Source organism: Hemitrygon akajei, chromosome 5 (genome assembly GCF_048418815.1).
Source record: "Hemitrygon akajei chromosome 5, sHemAka1.3, whole genome shotgun sequence".
NCBI lineage: Eukaryota > Metazoa > Chordata > Chondrichthyes > Myliobatiformes > Dasyatidae > Hemitrygon > Hemitrygon akajei.
In genome coordinates this window covers 50930795-50948245 of record NC_133128.1, presented here as the reverse complement: position 1 = coordinate 50948245, position 17451 = coordinate 50930795, and the positions used below count along the sequence as shown (strand labels likewise).

Genomic DNA, 17451 nt, shown 5'->3' with positions numbered 1-17451 from the left:
TAAAACTTGTTTTAATCAGAGTTATTACTGTTCCAGCAGTTTGTTTTGCTCACGGGTTGACTTTCTGTTGTATAGGAGCCCGAGAAATTTTGATGTCACTTTTATAACAAGCAAGCTAATAAGAATGATGTGCAAAGCTCTTTAGCTGACAACTGCCACCAAACTTCCTTAAGCAACTTCCATCAGTTGCTTATTTCTTACACCTACTATTACACCAAATATTGAGCATTTTGACCAATTCAATTAAGTATTTCCTTCTCTCACAATTAGTGGCTTTTGAAAGGAAATAGTTAAGTGAAACTGAGGAACCAAGTTATACCACTTGATTTTGTAATCACTGTTTTTAAACGCAACCCAGAGCACATTTTGCCATCTTTGGTGAATAACATCAGAAGTATAGCATCTCAGGACAAAGAAGACCTAATGTTAATTTGTTGACAGCACAATAGAATAGAGAATGCTGATCAGAAAATTGAGATTTTATTCAACTTAACGGACAATCACCATGCAAGTAACTTAAGATAAATCTCTGGACTCTCCCAGATATTTTTTTGACAACTTTTACTTTTGGTAGATTAATTAACCAGCAGTGGGAAAGTACTGATTTATACTTGACAAGCCAGAAGAATCTGGTGCACCTATACAAAGTGATAGCCCTCAAATTACAAAAGATTTTAATTTCATGGACTTAAAATACTGGAAAATATTAAAAGACACAAAAGATCTGTACTTTTCTTAGACTCTTTGAAAATATTATTCCTTTTTAAACAGGTATAGAACAAAGTGGGAAAAAATATTTATAAAATACAAAACAGCTGCTGAACAGTAATGCCAAAGGAATAACGCATTGATTAGCAAACAAAGAACCAGAGGTTAAATTGTATTAGAATTTTCAGAAAACACTTGAAAAGATACCATAAAAAGTTGCTTTATAAAACAAGGAGATAGAAATGGAGGGTCACATTTTAGCATGGATGGAGGATTAGAAAAGAAATTGAGAAAATAGTAGGAATAAACACTGAGTTGTATTGGAACACTGGAGACTGCAGAGCTGGAATCTGGAGCAATAATCAGCTGGAGGAACACAGCATCAGGACTGTGAACAGAGGAGTGCAATGGCCAACATAGAGAGAAGTGGAGAAGCAAGAAAGGATTCTGAGGGGATTGGTGGAAGAGCAGAGTAAAATGACAGGCAGGGGAGGTGAGCAGATAATGAAGGGCAGCGGAGATGGAAGACTGTGGAAGGTGAATGATAGAAATGTGGGAAAAAAAATGGAAGTAGTTAGTAGGAAAGGAGTGTGAAGATGGAAAACAGCTGCTGGAAGGAGATAAGCAGGAACAAAAAGCACTACCAGAACAGGATGCGGATAAGGTGTTAAGAATGGGAACAACGAGAAAATGGAAAGGGAAACAGTTGGGACCAGATGGGAGGCGTGGGGGGAGGGTTGAGAAAGGGGGTCCTGCGGATGGATGGAGCCAGGAGGTGGAAGGGAACAAAGATGGGTGAAAAGGGAGAGCAGGACGGCAGCAAAAATGGGAAAGACTGGAAAATCGTAGAACAGAAAAGGGACAAAAGTGTTTGAGTGAGAGTCTGAGTGTGAGCGTGAGAGTGTGTAAAAATGAGAATTTACCTAAAATTGACTTTATTTCTTCCATCCTTAACATATATAAGGAAAACTCAACATTCATGGCTTGAATGATGTTGCTTCTTCAGTATGCATTGAACTTCATCCTGGCAGCAAAGGAGGCCCAGGATGAAAAGATCTGAGTGGGAAGGGGAGTTGAAATGTCTACAACTAGTACCAATGACATAGGAAGGAAAAACAATGAGGTCCAGAATAGAGAATTTAGAAAGCTAGGTAGAAAGCTGAGAAGCAGGACCTCCTGGGTAATAATTTCTGGATTGCTGCCTTTGCCATGTACCAGTGAGGTAGAAACAGAATGATTTGGCAGATAAATGCATGGCTGAGAAGCAGGTGCAGGAAGCAGGGCTTCAGGTTCTTGGATAATGAGAATCTCTTCTGAGGAGGAATAATCTGCTCAAAAGTGACGGGTTGCACCTGAACCCAAGGGGGACCAATATTATTGCGGGCAGGTTTGTTAGAGCTGTTGGGGAGGGTTTAAACTAACTTGGCTGGGCAGGGGGGAAACCAGAGTGAAGGTACTCAGGATAGGACGGATGGTAAAAAGGTAAAGATAGTGTGCAGTTAGATTGTCAGGAAGGGCAGACAGATGATAGGACTTAGTTGCAGCCAACAGGCTGAGTATCAAATCATTAGGGAAGCAGAATCAGAAAGGATAGCAGATACGGTACTCAAGGTGTTGTATCTAAATGTGTGTAGGATAAAAAAATAAGGTGGATGATCTTGTTGCAATATTATAGATTGCCAGGTATGATGTTGTGGCCATCACTGAATCGTGGCTGAAGAATGGCTGTAGTTGGGATCTAAATGTACGAGGTTACACATTATATAGGAGGAATAGGAAGGTAGGCAGGGAATGTGGTGTGGCTCTACTGGTAAAGAATGGCATCAAATCAGTAGAAAGATGTAGGTAGGATTAGAAGATGTTGAATCCTTGTGGGTCGAGTTAAGAGACTGCAAGGGTAAAATTACATTGATGGCAGTTATATACAGGCCTCCCAACAGAGGCTGAAGGTGGACCACAGGTTATAACAGGAAATAAAAAAGGCAAGTCAAAAGGGCAATGTTATGGTAGTCATGGGAGATTTTAATATGCAGGTCAATTGGGAAAATCAGGTTTGTAATGGATCTCAAGAGAGTGAGTTTACTGAATGGCTAAGAGATAGATTTTTAGGGCAGTTTTGTCATTTAGCCTACTAGGGGATCAGCTACACTGGATTGGGTCTTATGTAATCAACCAGAGGCGATTAGGGAGCTAAAGGTAAAAGAACCCTTAGGAACCAGTGATCACAATATGATTATGTTCAACTTGAAATTTGATAGGGAGAAAGTGAACTCTGATGTAGCAGTATTTCAGTGGAGTAAGGGAAATTACAGTGGTGTGTCAGAGGAGTTGGCCGAAGTAAACTGGAAGGAGATGCTGGCAGGGATGTCAGCAGAGCAGCAATGGTGTGTGTTTCTGGGTAAAATGAGGAAGGTGCAGGACTTGTGTATTCCAAATATGAAGAAATACTCAAATGGTAAAATAGTACAACTGTGGCTGACAAGGGAAGCCAAAGCTATTGTAAAAGCAAAAGAAAGGGCATACAACAAAGCAAAAATTAGTGGGAAGATAGAGGATTGGGAAGTTTTTAAAAACCTACAGACAGCAACTAAAAAAATCATTAGAAGGGGAAAAATGAAATATGAGAGCAAGCTAGCAAATAATATCAAAGTGGATAGTTAAAGTTTTTTCAAGCATGTTAAAAATAAAAAAGAATGAGGGTGGAAATAGGAGAAATAATAACAGGGGACAAGGAGATGCCTGATAAACTAAATGAGTATTTTTCATCAGTCTTCACTGTGGAAGACACTAGCAGTGTGCCTGATATGATCATGTGTGAAGGAAGAGAAGTGAGTGCAGTTACTGTTACAAGAGAGAAGGTGCTCCAAAAGCTGAAAGACCTTAAAATATATATGTCACCCAGACCAGAGAAACTGCACCCTAGAGTTCTGAAAGAGGTAGCATTAGAGATTGTGGTGGCATTAAAAATGATCTTCCAAAAATCATTGGACTCTGGTATAGTGCCAGAGGACTGGAAAATTGCAAATGTCACTCCACTCTTTAAGAAAGGAGGAAGGCAGCAGAAAGGAAATTATAGACCAGCTAGTCTGATCTTAGTGGTTGGGAAGATGTTAGAGTCAATTGTTAAGGATGAGGTGATGGAGTACTTGGTGACACAGGACAAGATAGTACAAAGTCGGCATGGTTTCCTTCAGGGAAAATCTTGCCCGGCGAACCTGTTGAAATTCTTTGAAGAGATTACAAGTGGGATAGATAAAGTGGATGCAGTAGATGTTGTATATTTGAACTTTCAGAAGGCCTTTGATAAGGTGTCACACGAGGCTGCTTACCAAGTTAAGAGCCCATGGTATTACAGGAAAGTTACTAACATGGTTAGAGAATTGGCTGATTTGTAGGAGGCAGCAAGTGGGAATAAAAGGATCCTTTTCTGCTCGTCTGCCAGTGACTAGTGGTGTTCCGCAGGGGCTGGTGTTTCTTTTTATGCTGTATATACTGTAAATGATTTAGACGGCTTTGTTGCTGCTTGCAGATGATATGAAGATTGGTGGAGGGGCAGGTAGTGTTGAGGAAACAGGATGCAGAAGGACAGACAGATTAGGAAAATGGGCGAGAAAGTGGCAAATGAAATACAATATGGAAAATACATGGTCAAGCACTTTGGTAGTAGAAATAAATGTGCGGACTATTTTCTAAATGGGGAGAGAATCCAGGAATCTGAGATGCAGAGGGTCTTGGGAGTCCTTGTGCAGAACACCCTGAAGGTTAACTTGTAGGTTGAGTCAGTGGTGAGGAAGGCAAATGCCATGTTAGCATTCATTTCAAGAGGTCTAGAATACAAGAGAAAAGTTGTGATGCTGAGGCTTTATAAGGCACTGGTGAGGCCTCACCTTCAGTATTGTGAACAGTTTTGGGCCTCTCATCTTAGAAAAGATGTGCTAAGATTTGAGAAGGTCCAGAGGAGGTTAACAAGGATGATTCCAGGAATGAAAGGGTTATTATACGAGGAACGTTTGATAGTTCTGGGTGTGTACTCACTGAATTCAGAAGGATGAGGGGGGATCTCATTGAAACCTTCTGAATATTGAAAGGTCTAGGATAGAGGGGCACCCTTTCAGAACAGAGATATGGAGAAATTTCTTTAGCCAAAGGGTGGTGAATTTGTGGCCACATGCAGCTGTGAAGGCCCGGTTATTGGGCGTATTTAAGGCAGAGATTGGTAGGTTCTTGATTGGACATGGCATCAAACGTTACAGGGAGAAGGCCAGGAACTGGGGTTGAGGGAGAGATTTAAAAAAAAGGAACAGCCATGATTGAATGGCGGAGGAGACTCAATGGGCCAGATGGCCTAATTCTGCTCCTATGTCTTCTGGTCTAACTGGGAATTCGGAGCATAAGTGTTCTGCAAAATAGTCGCTGAGTATGCGCTTGGTCTTGGTGATGTAGAGAAGGCAACATCAAAAGCATTGAATGCAGGAGACAAGGCTGGAGGTGGTGGGGTAAGGACAACTGCTACATCTATTCTGAGGGCAAGGGAAAGTGCCAGGGGTAAAGAAGGGATGGGTGTGAAAGGGTGAATGGACCAGGCAGTCATGGAGAGTATGCCCTGTGGAAGGCAAAAAGGGGTGGGGAGGAGAAAATGTAGTTGGTGATGGAAATGACCAAGGATGATATGCTGGATGTGAGGTGAGTGGGAGCCTCTGCATCATTAGGAATCGCCAAGCAAAAAAAACTTGGCATTGCATGCCATCCAGCAGATCATTTCATCACAGCAGTTCAATGGAAGAAACACTAACAGCAGAGAATAAAGGTTACAGTTACAGAGAAAGTGCAATGCAGGAAGACAATAAGATGAGCCATTAAGGTAGATTCTGAGGTCTAGAGTCCATCGTATTGTACTAGGGGACTGCTGACTAGTCTTATAATACAAGAAGCTGTCTTTGAGCCTGGTTGTAGAGGATTTCAGGATGTTCTTATTCCCTGCCCAATTTGGGGGGGGGGGGGGGGAGAAGAAGAGAGACTGTCCAGACTGCATGGTGTCTTTGATTACATCAGTTGTTTTACAGAAGCAATGAAAAAATGTAGACAGAGTCCATGGAGGGGAGACTGGTTTCCATGATAGACAGAGCTGTGTCCAGAAATCTCTGCTGGTTCAGTCAGAGCAGCTTTCATACCAAGCCGTGATGCATCTGGATAAGATGTTTTCTATTGTGCATCTGTAAACATTGGTGAGGGTTAAAGGGAACATGCCAAATTTCTTTATCCTCCCAAGGAAATAGAGGCAATGGTGCACATGGTGTCTAGATGGTTGAACCGAGACAGGTGATGCTCACTCCTAGGAAATTGAGGCTCTCAGTTCTCTCAACCACAGCACCATTGATATAACCAATGGTGCTGTGTAACCAATGGAGCATGTAACCACCCCCTTCCTAATATCAATAAGCAGCTCATTTATTTTGCTGGCATTGGGGGAAAGGTTGTTGACATGATACTACTTGACAAGGCTCTCTATCTCCTTCCTACACTCTGACTCATTGTTATTTGAGATTTGGCCCACTGCAGAACTCTGATCTGCAAACTTATAGACGAAGTTGGAGCAGAATCTGGCCACACAGTTGAGAGTATATGAAGAAAAGGAGACTGAAGATGCAGATTTGTGGGAAACCAGAGGATAATCAACAGCAAATCACACCAATATGGCAGAGATGTTGCTGCCGATGCTTACTGATTGCAGTCTATTAGTCAGGAAATCAAGCATCTAAATGCAAAGGGATGTTGACTCCTAAGTCTAGGAGATTGGAGTTGTCAAAGTTGTAGTGAAAATATCAATAGTTGATTCTGTCTAAGTTCAACGCTGAGCCTGACAGATTAATTCACTGCTTCATTCTTTCATTGCCCTTATCTATTCATGGCCTCCAAAATTGTTCCAATAAAATTTAACAGAAGTCTGATAGAGAGAACCTCCAATTATGTACATTAATATCTCCTAGAATCATTGAAAAAAAATCTGTTAATGAGTATTTTCAGCATTCTTTCCAAATTCTTTTGTCCATTTGATTATCATTCTTTTTTCATTTCCAAGGTTTTGTTCTATCAAATTACCATCCATTTAATTATTTAACCTCCTCCACTTTCCATGTTATTACACAGCTTTCCTTCTTTCCCTTGGCACTTTACACACCTCATGCTTCTTAAAACCTATGCACCTCCAACTATTCCAATTTCTGATATCCTCTCCATAGATGCTCCCAAGTTGATGGATACTTCCAGGAAATAGTGTTTTTATTTTACATTTTCAGCACTTGTTCATTTTTCTTTTATCAGAGAAAGTACACCATTTTACTTTGGCAGATTTATTAATACTAAGTGGATCACAGCTAGGCTCTCTACTACTCAATGGAGCAGACTGACGTCTCCTGATTACAGAATTCAGTAACAAAGTGAACTGAGGACATAAAGACTTTGAAAACTAGTTAAGTGGGTGGACAGAAAGAACATTAAACAGAATATTCAAAGTATGAACTTTGGTGAAGAATGTGAACAGGTAAATAACACCTGCCTAGTGCAAAACACAAGTGCATACTCTTACCATTGATAGATCTTTCATTTTGTGCACCTTCTTGCCTGATATCATATTGCAGATTCTTTTGATGATCAGACAGTCTCAAATATAATGAAACAATTGGTCAATCCTTTATGATTGAGAAATGTATTTTTATTATCACAGTGAAAATATATTTCTTCTCCTCTTAATTCGAAATAGACAAAGCCTTACAATGAAACTACAGAATTTCCAAGAAGAAAAAGCCTTTTTAGCATTGATCCCATCAACCTCTCATTATTTTCTGTTTCAATACAATCTTACTTCAATAATTATATCTTGTTTCAATAAGACTCAGTTCATAATTGAGTCCCAGTCCCGTCGTCACTCTGTGACAGGTCTTACATACTATAAACACAAGAAATTCTTCGTGCTAGAAATCCAAAGCAACACATACAAAACGCTGTAAGAACTCAGGTCAAACAGCAACCATAGAAATGAACAAAGCTGACATTTCAGGCAGAGATCTTTTTCATGTTTGGAAAGGAAGGGGGAAGACACCACAATGAAAGATGGGTGGGGGAGCGGAAAGGATAGCTAGAAAGTGATAGGTGAAGCCAGGTGGGTAGAAAAGGTCAAGGGCTGAAGATGAAGTAATCTGATAGAAGAGAGTGGACCATAGGAGAAAGGAAAGGAGGATGGGCACCAGGAGGGGTGATAGGTAGGTGAGAAGAGGCAAGGGGCCAGAGTGGGGAATAGAAGAGGAGGGGAGATGGAGGGAATTTTTTAAATCAACCAAAAAATTAAAAATAAAAATCGATATTTATGCAATTAAATTGGAGGCTACCCAGACGGAATATAATGTGTTGCTCCTCCACCCTGAGGGTGACTTCAATTTGGCACAGGAGGTGGCCATGGACTGAGATGTAAGAACGGGAATGGGAATCCCAATTAAGATGTTGGGCCATTGGGTCGATCCACTTTTGGCAGATGGACAGAGGTGCTCAAAGTGGTCCCGCAATTTATGACAGGTCTCACCAATGTAGATGAGGCTGCCTCAGGAGCAACGGACAATAAAGACAACCTCGGCAGATTCCCCGGTGAAATGTTACCTACATACTATAAAGGGTTAAAAAACAGGGTTAGGCAGTATTGCTGGAATCAGCGCATTTCCTCCCAACTAGCTTAATGCATTCTACACATTTTGAACAGAAGGGAATGCATATGTCACTGTCAACCTGTAACTGTTACCTGCTCAGTTGAGGAAAAACACCAGAGACACGAAATTACCTCTGAAGCAGCTTTTATTCAGAGAAGAGTTCGCAGCCCTTACGCACTTCAGGCGTACGGTAGCCAACTCCCAATTTGTCCGTTTACAAAGGTCATACTTATACTCAAAAGCAGGGTACTACATTCGCAAATATGGTTACCGATTCGAATTCATCAATTGATTGGCTATTGCAGGGGTGGGCAAACTTTTTGACTTGTGGGCCACAAAGGGTTCTAAAATTTGACAGGGGGGCCGGACCAGGAGCAGATGGACGGAGTGTTTTGGTAATACACCTCATAAGAGAAAATAAAATATCATGGGATATGTAGAAAACATGTGCTTTAATTTCAATTGAAAATGAACAAATGCATTACAACAAAATATCTGTCTTTGAAGTCCCATGGTATTTAGCTATTTATTGAAATGACTTTTAAAACACTGAAAATTAAATGAATAAAATACAGCTTTTTTAAATAGTAACAGTTATTATTTTAAAGCACTGAAAATTCTGTTATCCTTCAAGATATTATCATCATCACTCTCCTCCTGTCTTTATTTCAAAAATGGTAGGAGATGCAGGTCTACTTGTCCTGCTCCTTCTTATTCAATTGTCCCCTGTGCCAAAACTCAACAACGACCAGTGTCACTGACAGAACAGTGACAGCGCGCCAGTATGCGGAGCGCGTTATTTGATCTGGAGCGCATTTTTTATTTTGAGAACGTACGTGCACCTACGCACTACTCATGTCCATCACTTAACAGAAATGACATGTAACATGTAAGGCTTATTGAAAAAAATATTTTCAAATGCATTTTTTACGTAACACAACGAAGAAACTTATTTTTAATTTCAGTGGGAACAGTGTTGTTGGTCTCCCTTTTTAGCCAGCCCATCAAAGTCTGGATTTAGTTTTGTTGTGGCGATTCTCAGGATGGATCGGAGGTGTTAACAAGGTTTATTAATATAATTTCATCAAGTTCTGCGGGCCGGATTAAAAAGCTTAACGGGTCGCATATGGCCCGCGGGCCATAGTTTGCCCATGCCTGGGCTATTGCATAGCTAAGCATGCAAAATACTCAGAATTAGCAAAGGTTAAAGCGTAATACTTAGAATTAATACTGATGCACTTCAAAACACTTGAAATAGGTATCCTCAAAATACTTTGCCAAACACATTGTCTTGTGGTCGCAGGTTCCCTTTTCCTTGTGGTCTCCACGTCTGGCCTAGCACCTTATTTTAGCTACCTCTCCTTACTTCCCCAATGACGTACCTCTCTCTTGTCCTGTCTACATATTTTGCTACACTTACCCCTCGCCCACCCCCTCTACACGTACCCCTTACCCTTTTCACATTCTCATCACCACCTACCCAGAGTCTCTAGTGCACCTGAATCTGCAGTCACAATCATGGATGCATGATCAGTTTTCTGGAGAGTAAACCTGTGGAAAGCATCGAGTCCGGATTTTGACCCTGGATGTCTCCTTACATCAGTTGGCAAGGCTATTTGTAGACATTTTTAACCCCTCCCTGCTTCAGGCTGTAGTTTCCTCATTTTCTTTAAGATGATGACTATCATTTTGGTACCAAAGAAAAACAAGGTAAATTGCTTAATGACTATGGCCCAGTGATTTTAATATCTACCATCATGAAGTGCTCTGAAAGTCTAGTCAGGGCACACATCAACTTCAGCTTTCCAGACAATTTTGACCCACTGCAATTTGCAGTCTCCTTGCCTCCCACTGCAACTGGATCCTTGATTTCCTAATGAATAGATAAGCTGTAAGGATAAGCAGCAACACACCCATCACAATTATTCTGAACAGTGGTGCTCTACAAATTTGCATATGATCATAAGACTATAAGACATAGAGCAGAATTGGGCCATCTGGCCCACTGAGTCTGCTCACCAGTCAATCATGGCTGATCCTTTTTTTCTCCTGCTCAGTTCCACTCCCTGGCCTTCTCCCCGTAACCTTTGATGCCATAGCCAATCAAGAACCTATCAATCTCCACCTTAAATACACCCAATGACCTGGCCTCCACAACTGCCTGTAGTACAAATTCCAGAGATTCAGAATCCTCTGGCTAAAAAAATTTCTCCGCGCCTATCTGTTTTAAATGGATGGTCCTCTATCTTGACGCTGTGCCCTCTTGTCCTGGACTCCCCCACCATGGAAAACATCCTCTCCACATCTACTGTCTATGCCTGTCAACATTCGAAAGGTTTTAATGTGACCTCCACTCCCACCCCCCAATACACCCTCATGCTTCTAAATTTCAGCGAGTACAGGAACAGAGCCATCAAACGTTCTTCATATAACCTTTTCATTCCCAAAATCATCCTCATGAACCTCCTCTGAACCATCTCCCATGCCAGCTCATCTTTTCTTAAATAAGGAACCCAAAACTGTTCACAATACTGAAGGTGAGGCCACACCAGTGCCTTATAAAGACTCAACATCACATCACTGCGTTTTCTATTCTAGAACTCTTGAAATGAATACTAACATTGCATTTGCCTTCCTCACCACTGACTCTACCTGTAAGTTAACCATTAGGCTGTTCTGCGCAAGAACTCCCAAGACCCTTTGCATCTTAGATTTTTGGATTTTCTCCCCGTTTAGAAAAGAGTTTGCACATTTTTTTCTTTCAAAGTGTATGATGATGTATTTTTCAACAATGCATCTCATTTGCCACTTTCTTGCCCTTTCTCCCAATCTGTCTAACTCCTTTTGTAGTTTTCCTGTTTTCTCAACATGACTTGCCCCTCCACCAATCTTCATACCATTTACAAATCTGGCAACAAAGCCATCTATTCCATCATCTAAATAATTGATATACAGCATAAAAAGATGTCCCAACACAGACCCCCTGCAGAACACATCACTGGAAGCCAACCAGAAAAGAATCCTTTTATTCCCATTTGCTTCCTCCTACCAATCAGCCAATGATCAAACATGCTAGTACCTTTCCTGCAAAACCATGGGTTCTTAACTTAGTAAACAGTCTCACGCGTGGCACCTTGTCAAAGGCCTTCTGAGAGTCCAAATGAACATTTGAACATCAATTTCAACATTCAAACAATATTTGAACATCCACTGCATCTCTTTTATCTATCATACTTATAATCTGCTCAAAGAATTCTAACATGCTCGTCCAATGATTTTTGAAAGATCATTACTAATGCCTCCACAATCTCAACCACTACCTCTTTCAGAACTCTAGGGTGCAGTTCATTTGGTCTGGGTGACTTATGTATTTTAAGGTCTTTCAGCTTTTTGAGCACCTTCTCTCTTGTCATACTAACTGCACTCAGTTCTCTTCCCTCACACACGACATCAGGCACTGCTAGTGTCTTCCACAGTGAAGACTGATGCAAAATACTCATTTAATACATTAACCCTCTCCTTAGTCCCTGTTATCATTTCTCTGGCCTCATTTTCTAGCAGTCCTACATCCACTCTCATCTTTTTTTACATACTTGAAACAGCTTTTACTCTGCATTTTGATATTGCTTGCTAGCTTGCTTTCATATTTCATCTTTTTGCTCCTAATGATTTTTTTAGTTGCTCTCTGTAGGTTTTTAAAAGCTTTCCAGTAATTTCTGCATTGTTGTACTCTTTTGCCTTTACATTGGCTGTCAAGGGAAGTCAAAGCTACAGTTGTACTATTTTGCCATTTGACTATTTCTTTGCCTTTGGAATACATCTATCCTGCACCTTATTTTTCCCAGAAACTCACACCACTGCTGCTCTGCTGTCATCCCTGCACAATCTCCTTCCAATTTACTTTGGCCAACTTCTCTCTCATATCACTGTAATTGAGATCCATTACCAACCTGATTTTCCCAATCGACCCACATACTGAAATCTCCCATGACTACCATAGCATTGCCCTTTTGACATGTCTTTTCTATTTCCTTTTAAATCCCACAAATGCTCTGTGCTCTGCCCCCTACACCAGCTTCTCAGCCATACATTAATCCGCCAAATCATCCTCTTTCTACCCTCACTGGCGCGTGGCACACGCAGCAATCCTGAAATTACTACCCTGGAGGTCCTACTTCTCAGCTTTCTGTCTAGGTTTCTAAAGTCTCTTTTCAGGCCCACTTTATTTTTCCTTCCTATCTCACTGGTACCAATATGTACCAAAAAGTCTGGCTGCTCTCCCTCCCTCTCCAAAATGCTGTGGACGTGATCTGAGACATCCCTGATCCTGGCACCTGGGAGGCAACATACCATTTGGGTATCCCATTCACATCCACAGAATCTCCTGCCTGTTCCTCTCCTGAGTCTCCTATCACTACTGCTCCACTCCTCTCCCCCTTTCCTTTACACACCACGTAACCATGTTCAGTGCCAGTAACCTGGTCTCTGTAGCATTTCCCTGGGAGATCATCCCCCACAACAGTACCCAAAGCAATATACTGATTACTTAGGGGAATGGCCACAGGGATACTCTGCACTAACACCCTATTCACCTTCACCTGCTAGTAACCCAGCTACCAGCCTCCTGCCATTCAGGGGTGACTGCTTCCCTATAACTCTGATCAATTATCTGCTCACTGTCCCTTACAAGCCGAAGGTCAGCCAGCTTTGCTCTAGATCCCTAACACAGTCTTCAAGGACTTGAAGAAGGAAGAACTTCACAGACACAGTTCCTCTCAGAACTCCAAAATCCAGCACCAAGATCATTTAAACTACACTTGACACAGTAAGAAAAAGGGAAAAGATCACACAAGATTCTTGCTTGGCAGTTAAAAACAGACCAGATTTCCAAAACGATAAATGCAATTAGAACAAGTGTAAATAAAATTACTTATAAACCTTTAGAAATTAATGAAACTTTTAAGAATTTTTATTCTGAACTGTATCAATCAGAATCACAAAATGATAATGTCGAGATAGAAAAGTTTTTATCACAAATAACTCTTCCAAAATTGAATTCCGAAGAACAGAAGGGATTAGATATGCCTTTTACATTAAAAGAGGTCGAAGAAGCTCTAGGATCACTTCATAGTAATAAATCCCCAGGAGAAGATGGTTTTCAGCCCGAACTTTATAAAAAGTTTAAAGATTTACTAATTCCTCCTTTTATGGAGTTAATATACCAAGCGGAAAGAACGCATAAACTTCCAGAATCTTTTTCGACAGCTATTTTAATAGTATTGCCAAAAAAAGATAGAGATCTTTTAAAGCCAATATAGACCTATTTCTTTGTTGAATACCGACTATAAAATAATAGCAAAAATTTTATCTAATAGATTATTTAAATACCTACCAAAATTAATACATATGGATCAAACAGGATTTATCAAAAATAGACAATCAGTAGATAATGTAACTCGGTTACTTAGCATAATTCATTTGGCACAAAAGAGGGAGGAAATGAGTGTGGCAGTTGCCTTAGATGCAGAAAAAGCATTTGATAGATTGGAATAGGATTTTTTATTTAAGGTATTGGAAAAATATGGATTAGGAGTATCTTTTATAAAATGGATTAAAACCTTAAATACTAATCCCAAAGCTAAAGTAGTGACAAATGGTCAAATTTCAACATCATTTCAGTTAACAAGGTCAACTAGACAAGGTTGTCCATTATCACCTGCTTTATTTGTGTTGGCAATAGAACCATTAACTGAATTAATTAGAATGGACCCAGATATTATGGGTTTCAAAGTTAACCAGGAGGAATATAAGATTAATTTATTTGCTGACGATGTTTTGCTTTATTTAACAAACCCATTGTATTCGCTGCGTAAATTATCTTCTAGATTGGAAGAATATGGGAAAATCTCAGGCTACAAAATAAATTGGGATAAAAGTGAAATTCTACCCCTTACTAAAGGAGATTATAGTCAACGTCGACTAAAAACTCAATTTAGATGGCCGATAAATGGTATAAAATATTTAGGTATAAGAGTTGATAATTTATATAAATTCTTTATATCATTATTTACCATTATTGAAAAAAATTCAAGAAGATCTTGATAAATGGATTACATTACCAATAACATTAGTAGGCAGAGTAAATGCTGTAAAAATGAATAAATTCCCTAGATTACAATATTTATTCCAAACACTACAATACAATTACCGCAGAAGTTTTTTCAAGAGTTAAAAAAATGTGTGAGGAAGTTCCTTTGGAAAGGCAAGATGTCAAGAATATCGTTGGAAAAATTGACATGGAAATTTGACCTAGGAGGGTTACAACTTCCAAACTTTAAGAATTATTATAAAGCAAATCAACTTAGATTTATTGCATCTTTTTTTGATGAAGATAAACCGGCATGGATTAGAATAGAATTAGATAAAATAGGAGAAAATATACCAGAAGATTTTATATATAAGTGGGGATCTAAATGGATACGGGAAAAGAAAGAATCTCCTATATTGAAACATTTGATTGACTTATGGGATAAGATAAATGCTGATGATGAGATAAAGAAATCTTTATTAGCAAAGAGACCTTTAATTCAAAATAAACTTATTCCTTTTACAATGGATAACCAACTTTTACACAATTGGTTTCAAAAAGGGATTAGATATATAGGAGATTGTTTTGAAGGAGGTATATTAATGTCATTTGATCAATTAAAGAATAAATACAAAATATCAAACAACACTCTTTATTGTTATTTCCAATTAAGGGCTTATTTAAGAGATAAATTGGGTCAAACAATGTTATTGCCGAAACCCAATGAAATAGAAACTTTAATTCAAAAAGGAAAAATTAAAAAACTTATTTCTTGTATGTATAGTTTGATTCAAAAACAGGCAATTAAACAATTAAACAAGGAATTCATAAGTCAAGACAAAAATGGGAAACTGATTTGAATATTAAAATTGAAGAAACAAATTGGTCAAGACTATGTCTTAACAGTATGAGAAATACAACAAATGTCCGGTTAAGATTAGTGCAATATAATTTTTTACACAACAAAAAAAATAAATAAAACCCAAATTTATCTGATCAATATTTCCGATGTAATCAAGAAATTGGTACTTTTTTACACTCTACTTGGTCCTGTTTTAAAATTCAACCTTTTTGGACAAATTTAAGAGTTTTATTGGAACAAATTATTGGAACACAACTTCCACATAATCCACATTATTTTTACTAGGCGATATTGAAGGGATAAAACCGAAATCCAAACTGAATAAATATCAGAAAGGATTCATAAAATTGCATTGGCAGTAGCCAAAAAGGCTATTGTAGTTACTTGGAAATCGGATTCATACTTAAGTATAGATCGTTGGAAGAATGAAATTTTCAGCTGCATTCCACTTGAAAAAAATTACTTATAATTTAAGAGATAAATATGAAATATTTCTGAAAATTTGGCACCCTTATTTACAAAAGATAGGATTATATAGGTGCTCCGAAGATAAAATTATTGGTTATTTGGGGAAAGAAATAAATATATATACTAAAGCTATTACGAACACCATGGAGCATGTGGGGATCTTTCGATATCCAGGCATTCTTTCTTTCTTTTTTTTCCTTTTTTTTTCTCTTTCTACAGGGATATGTTAGGGGGGAGGAGTTAAGGGGAGTGGGGGGAAGGGTTGATAAAAGGGAAACTTAACAGAACTAAAGTAGGCCATATCTCAAATAACAATGAGTTGGAGCACAGTAAGAAGAGCGCGAGAGCAACATGGTGTCACGATAATAATCTTTCCCTCAATATCAACAAATCTAAAGAGTTTGTCATTGACTTCAAGAAAGAGGGCATGTTCTTGTCTACAGCAATGTTGTTGAAGGGGAGAGATTTAAAAGCTTCAAGTTCCTGGGAGCGAACATCACAAATAGACTGTCCTGGCACAACCACATTAATCTCATGGCCAACAAAGTCTTTACTTCCTCATGAGGCTGAAAAAGATTTTGCATTGCAGTGCGGACCCATAGCAAATTTTATCAATGCACCACAGAGCGCATTCTATCTGAATGCATAATAGTTTGGTATGGCAACTGCTCTGTATGTGACTGCGAGAAACTACAGAGAGATGTGGACACAGCTCAGCACATCACAAAAACCGGCGTCCCCTCCATGAGCTCTGTCTATACTTCTCACTGCTTTAGTAATGCAGCCAGCAGAATTGAAGTTCCCATCCACCCTGACATTCTCTCTTCTCCTCTCTCCCATTAAGCAGATACAAAAGTCTGAAAGCACTTTCCTGAAAGGACAGCTTCTATCGTGCTGATATCAGACTCTTGAATGGATCTCTTGCAAGATAAAATGGACTATCTCACAACCTACATTATGCTCAGGCACTTTATTGTTTACCCATACTGCACTTTGTCTGCAGCTTCTACACTTATTCTGCAATGTAATCACTGTCTGTAGGGATAGTGGAAACAGAACCATTGCCTCGAAAAGGAAGGTACAGGCCCTTGAAAATGAATCATGTGCAAGGCTTTCAGGAGAAAAATGGTATAATGGAAGAGACAGGATTATTCTGATAATGACCACGTCAGTAGGTCAAATAGTTTGGTTCTCTTTATTTTATGACTTCATGACTTTGATATTTCCCAATGTCAACTTAGTTTTTATTTTAGCAATTTATTTCCTTTCCATAAAACTATGTTGTATCTAATTATAATCTACCTTATCCTGACACCACCATTCGGAAGCTTTTATTTTTACATTCTTCCTTTCTTAATAAGAGGAATACATCTTGACCAGTATGTTGCATGGAAATGAACAATATTATGCTGAAACACAACCAATTCCTTATAATTATTTAACAAAACTCACCTTCTAATATTCTATGATATATACTGTAATATATATATGCTGTCTGGGATTTGATAATTTCAATCCAGAAGATACTGGCTGAATATGCTATTTATGCTTTTTAATACCTTATAAATTTCTGTTAGGCTCCCCCGGCTTCCACCACTCTGGAGAAAACAATCCAAGTTTGTCCAACC

The 17451-nt window shown here is 39.1% G+C and overlaps 2 protein-coding genes across 14 annotated transcripts in view; one reads left to right on the top strand and one right to left on the bottom strand.

Annotated features, from left to right (window-relative positions):
• caska (calcium/calmodulin-dependent serine protein kinase a) overlaps positions 1–17451 on the bottom strand; it is a 462337-nt gene that overhangs the window by 237326 nt on the left and 207560 nt on the right. The window lies entirely within an intron of this gene.
• Positions 1–17451, top strand: part of gpr34b (G protein-coupled receptor 34b) — a 56121-nt gene that overhangs the window by 32997 nt on the left and 5673 nt on the right. The gene's annotated exons all lie outside the window — the stretch shown is intronic.